Source organism: Bison bison, unplaced genomic scaffold (assembly GCF_000754665.1).
Source record: "Bison bison bison isolate TAMUID 2011002044 unplaced genomic scaffold, Bison_UMD1.0 scf7180017864471, whole genome shotgun sequence".
NCBI lineage: Eukaryota > Metazoa > Chordata > Mammalia > Artiodactyla > Bovidae > Bison > Bison bison.
This window is the reverse complement of record NW_011495032.1, coordinates 20,406,212-20,412,211: the sequence shown is the minus strand read 5'-3', so window position 1 is coordinate 20,412,211 and position 6,000 is coordinate 20,406,212. Positions and strand designations below refer to the sequence as shown.

The window sequence follows — 6,000 nt, the reverse complement described above, 5'->3', positions numbered from 1 at the left end:
CCTGTGAGTCCCTTGGACTGCAAGGAGATCCAACCAGTCCATCCTAAAGGAGATCAGTTCTGGGTATTCATTGGAAGGACTGATGTTGAAGCTGAAACTCCAGTGATTTGGCCACCTGATATGAAGAGCTGACTCTTTTGAAAAAGACCCTGATGCTGGGAACGATAGAGGGCAGGAGGAGAAGGGGACAACAGAGGATAAGATGGTTGGATGGCATCACCCACTCAATGGACATGGGTTTGGGTGGACTCCGGCAGTTGGTGATAGACAGGGAGGCCTGCCGTGCTGCAATTCATGGGGTCGCAAAGAGTTGGACATGATTGAGGGACTGAACTGAACTGAACTGAAACAGTAAAGTACACACTGAAAAACTATTTGAATATGACACTGCATCAAAGATAAGGATAAATAGTATATACATGTATTATGTATAAAGGATATTATATAAGAGGAAATTAAATTTTTAAAAATATATCCCGTGTTCCCAATAATTACAAGCTAAAAAACAGGAATAATGAAGTAGCTGCTAGCCAGTGTAAAAATAAACACTATATGAAGCTGTTAATACAGTGGAAAGAATTAGAAGTTGTTTGTTACTGCATGCTTGTTACCACTGAGAAATAGTTGACTGGCCCTCTGAAATACCTACTGTGAAGCTCAATGACAAACCCATCATTCACAAAGAACTTCCCATTAGGATTTTAGTCTGCCTTATTAAATATGGATGTGCAGTCACTTTAGAAGGAAGCATTCAGGGACTTCCCTGGTAGTACAATGGATAAGAATCTGCCTGCTAATGCAGGGGATACCAGTTTAGTCCCTGGTCAGGAAAGATTCCACATGCAGATCTTAAGCCAGTGAGCCACAACTATGAAAGCCCACACACAACAACAAAGACCCAGCACAGCCAAAAATAAATAAATGAAGAAGAAAGCCTTCAGAATTAGAGACCAAAACAGGGGGAAAAAAGGAATTCAGAAGAAACATATAATTCAGGGAGCAAAAAAAAAAATCAAAGAAGCATAATAATATCCTCTCAGAGATAAGGAAAAATTTATGACATGTGGTCCATGCATAGTCATCCCAGAAAATACTTTTTTTTTCTAAACCTCTTAGTCTTTTTAATTTTTTAGATTTGTATTTTGAAATATTGATAATTTCAGATTTATAGAAAAGTTGTAAATAAATTTTTCTAAAGACAGAGGCGAGTAACAATAGAGAAAAGAATAAAGTCAGAAGATAATTCAAGAAGCCAAATATTAATTCTGGAAAAACAGAAAATGGCTTGGAGAAAATTAGCAAAAAAATTAATAGAAGAAAATTCCCTAGGAAATTAATGACAGGAGTTTCTGGATTAAAAGAGCCCAAAGAGAGATCAAAATGGTGGAGTAGGAAAATGTGGAGCTCACCTCCCGCCACAAACACCTCAAAGATACATCTACGTGTGGAGCAGTTCTCACTGAAAACAAACTGTAAGTCATCTGGCAGAAAGACAGCTATATTAATACAACTAAGTTTGTAAGAAAAATCCAAGATCCAGATGAAATCAGGTAGGAAGAGAAGAGAAATGATCAGGTCAGGACCTGCACACCTGGGAGAGGAAGATGGAAAAGGAGAGGGATTACACAGGCTCAGAGGAAGTATACAGACTTACTCCCTGGAGAGTGAGGTTCAGTCCCCATTTTGGGTTTCCCCACCCCTGGAGTCTGGCACTAAGAAGACAAACTCAGAATTCGAGTTTGAGCATTAGTAATAAGAATGCTAACTGCATTAGAGGAAAGAGTTGATTAGCACAGTGCCAGTTTTAACAAAGAACTAGAAAATATAAAAAAGAATCAGAACTGAATATGACAAATGAAAAACAACTAGAGGGAATTAACAGCAGACTAGGTGATGCCTAAGTGATCTAGAAGGTAGAATAATGGAAATCCTTCGATCTTAACAGCAAAAAGAAACAAATTTTAAAAATGAGAACAGTTTAAGGGACTTCTAGGATAACATCAAGTATGAAAACATTCACATTATAGGGCACATTATAGGGAGATGAGAGAGAGGAGTTGAAAACATAGTACATGAAATTATGGCTGGAAACTTAACAAATCTAAAGAAGGAAACAGATGTCCAGGTACGGGAACCACAGAGGATCCCAAATAAAATGAACCTAAACAGACCCACACCAAGGTATATCATAATTAAAATGGCAAAAGTCAAAGATACTGAGATGATTCCAAAGGAAGTAATAAAACATTCAGTTCAAGGGAACCCCCATAAGGCTATCAGCTGATTTCTCTGCAGAAATTTTGCAGGCCAGAGGGAGTGGCATAATACATTCAAAGTACTGAAAGGGGAAAACCTGCAACCTAGGACACTCAACCAAGCAAGATTATCATTTAGAATAGAAGGGGAGCAGGATTGCAGGAGGGGTTAGTTGCTAAGTCATGTCCACTCTTGTGACCCCTTGGACTGTAGCCTGCCAGGCTCCTCTGTCTATGGGATTCTCCAGGCAAGAATACTGGAGTGGATTGCCATTTCCTTTTCCAGGGGATCTTCCTGACCCAGGGATCAAACCCAGGTTTCCTGCACTGCAGGCAGAGTCTTTACCAACTGAGCTAAGAGATATGTAATTTTCCAGACAACCAAAAACTAAAAGAATTGAGCAATAGCAAACCTAACCTTGAAGGAATGTTAAAGGGTCTTTTTTAAGTGGAAAGGGTCACAAGAAGTAAGAATCTATAGGAAAGAAAAAGTCCACCAGTAAAGGCAAATATGTATTAAACACGGTGGAGTAACCACTTAAATAAGCTAGTACTAAGAGTAAAAGACAAAAAATTGTAAAAGTCAACTTATAATTACATTAAACAGTGAAAGGATAAACATGAAGATGTAAAACATGGCATCAAAAACAAAACATGGGCATCTTACTTTTCATAACATAAGATTCAATTTATCAAACCTTAGTACAGAATTGTTTCCTGAGCTTTTTTTGATGACATCTTTCCCTACTTTGAGGACACAGGATAATGAGCAATAGATTTTGTATTCCACACTTCACTAACAATATTTTAAATGTGTCTGTTTTGGAAAGGCATGAAGGAGGAATATAGGGGTATCTTTTTCACTCATGAGATTACTGTTCCTTCATTACTGAGATCTAGCCAAAGCACTTATCTAAGATATACTGTCAAGATTTGCTGAACCCACTCCAGTGTTCTTGCCTGGAGAATCCCAGGGATGGAGGAGCCTGGTGGGCTGCCGTCTCTGGGGATGCACAGAGTCGGACACGACTGAAGCACCTTAGCAGCAGCAGCAGCCAAACCTCAAGGATTTTGTCGTAGTTCTTGTCCTCTTAGATTCTAATTCAGTACTGTCAACTAGCCTGTGCTCAGATTTTACTCATTCTTATATGTGGCTCTCTTTCTTTCCACTGTATTTGATATTTCAGTGTCTCTTTAAAAAAATATATATTCCTCTTTACCAACTAATCATGGCATGATTCTCTTTGCCCTCTAAGTTGTCTTCTAAGGGAGTTTTCAATTTTATTCTGCATTTTGGTAGTTTTTAAGTGACTCTGATCCTAGTCCTTTGATTCTTTTCCTATTTTAACTCTAAAACACCACCACCTGGATGAATGTTCACTACCTCCTCAAACTGAAAATCATGAATATATAATTTCTTACATTTTATTTTCAGGATCCTCACCTCTTTTGTGTTAGCTTGCCCATCTTACTTATCCCCTGAAATCAAAACAATGCCTGTTATTTTTCTGACCTGTTTTAAGCCACACAATCTATTTATACTGTTATGTATCCCTTTTTCAGTTCACTAACTTGCTAAAAATGATATACTCATTTCTCTTTCCACTGCCACATCCCTTTTCTAAGCTCTATTATTGCCTAACCAGATTACTGTATATTTATTCAAGGCTTCTCTATCTTCAGTTTCCATCCTTTAGTCATGCATAAAATCTGAATTTAGTTTTTTTAATCTGAGGTGGGTTTTTTCCCTGTTTTTATTCTCATCAACTCTTATCTGTATCCTTACCAAATTCCTGCCATTGCAGTCTTCCTTCAATATTCCCATAATAATCAATATGTTATTCATATATAACTACTTATATTTTTTCTTTGAGCTGTAATGAATTAGCACCACTCTTGTTCTCTCTAGGCATATTGAGCCTTCAATCAAGCAATTCCATATACAGAGAACAGTTTAACTTCACTTCTCTATTTTTTATGAAAGAACCAGGACATTTTACCAGTAAGCTATGAGTAGTAGCTTAGGTATGAATAGCTATATATTACCACAGTATATTTCATTCATTTACCAAATATTTGTTGAGCATCTTTCATGTGCTAACCAATATTCTAGACACTGATAATATAGCAGTGAATGATATTAAGTGGTATTAGACACTATTGAACAGGCCAGAGAAAACCTGGCCTGTCTATAGTTTAGCAAACCAGACAGGTTTGAACCCCTAGAATCACGCTGTTCCCAACCTGGTCACCACTAGCCACAAGATTCTAATTTCAATCTTAAATAATTAAAATTAAGTTTAAAATTCAGTTCCTCAGTTGCAACTAGCCACATTTCTATTTTTAATTGAGGTATAGTTAATTTATAGTATTGTGTTAGTTTCAGGTTATACAGCATACTGATTCAGTACTTTTGCAGATTTTCCATTATAGCTTATTATAATAGCTATAATTCCTTGTGCTGTACAATAAATCCTTATTGCATATCTATTTTATATATAGTAGTTCATATCTGTTAATTCCATACCCCTGATTTGTCATTCCTTCCCTCACCCCTTGGGTAACCACAAGTTTGTTTTCTATGTCTGTGGGTCTGTTTCTGTTTTGTATATATACATTTGTATTTTTTTTAGATTCCACATATAAGAGGTATTATATTGTGTTTGTCTTTTTTCTGTCTTGACTCATCTCATTAAGCATAATAATATTCTCTAGGTCAATCTATGTTGCTGCAACTGGCAATATTTCATTCTTTTTTGTGGCTGAATAATATTCCATTGTGTGTATTAATCTGGTTTTCTATTGAATGGCATTTGGATTGTTTTTCGGCTGTTGTAAATAGTGCTGCTACGAACATTGGGGTACATTTATCTTTTCAAATTAGCATCTTCTTTTTTTTTTTCCAGATACATACCCAGGAGTAGAATTGCTGGATCATGTAGTAGTTCTAGTCTTAGTTTCCTAAGGAACTTCCATACTGTTTTCAATAGTGGCTGCACCAGTTTACAACCCACCAGCAGTGTAGGAAGGTTCCCTTTTCTGCACACCCTTGCCAACATTTATTTGTAGACTTGATGATAATGACCATTCACTGACAAATGTTAGTTGATATCTCATTGTGGTTTTGATTTGCATTTCTCTAATAATTAGTGATGCTGAGCATCTTTTCGTGTACATATTAGCCATCTGTATGCCTTCTTTGTAAAAATGTCTGTTCAAGTCTTCTACTTGTTTTTATTAGATTGTTTTTGATGTTGAATTATATGAGCTGTTTGTATATTTTGGATATTAACCCCTTATCTGCTGTGTGTTTACAAATATATCCTTCCCATATATTCTTCCCATCCTGTAGGTTGTCTTTTCGTTTTGTTTATGGTTTCCTTTGCTATGCAGAAGTCTTTAATTAGACCTTATTTGTTTATTTTTTCTTTGATTTTGCTTTAGAAGACTGATCCAAGAAAATATTGCTGTGATTTATGTCAAAGAGTGTTTCACCTGTGTTCTCTTAACAGAAGTTTTAGGGTTTCATATTTTACATTTAGATCTTTAAACCATTTTGAGTTTATTTTTGTATGTGATGTGATGTAATGTTCTAATCTCACTGTTTTACATATGCCTGTCCAGTTTTCCGAGCACCACTTGCTGAAACCACATTTAAAGTGCTAAATAGCCCCACATGGTTAGTGACTACCATATTTGACAGTGTAGATACAGAATGTTTCCATCAACATAGAAATTTCAGTCA

At 36.3% G+C, this 6,000-nt stretch overlaps 1 protein-coding gene across 3 annotated transcripts in view; it reads left to right on the top strand.

Annotated features, from left to right (window-relative positions):
• BOLL (boule-like RNA-binding protein) overlaps window positions 1-6,000 on the top strand; it is a 57,469-nt gene that overhangs the window by 49,965 nt on the left and 1,504 nt on the right. The window lies entirely within an intron of this gene.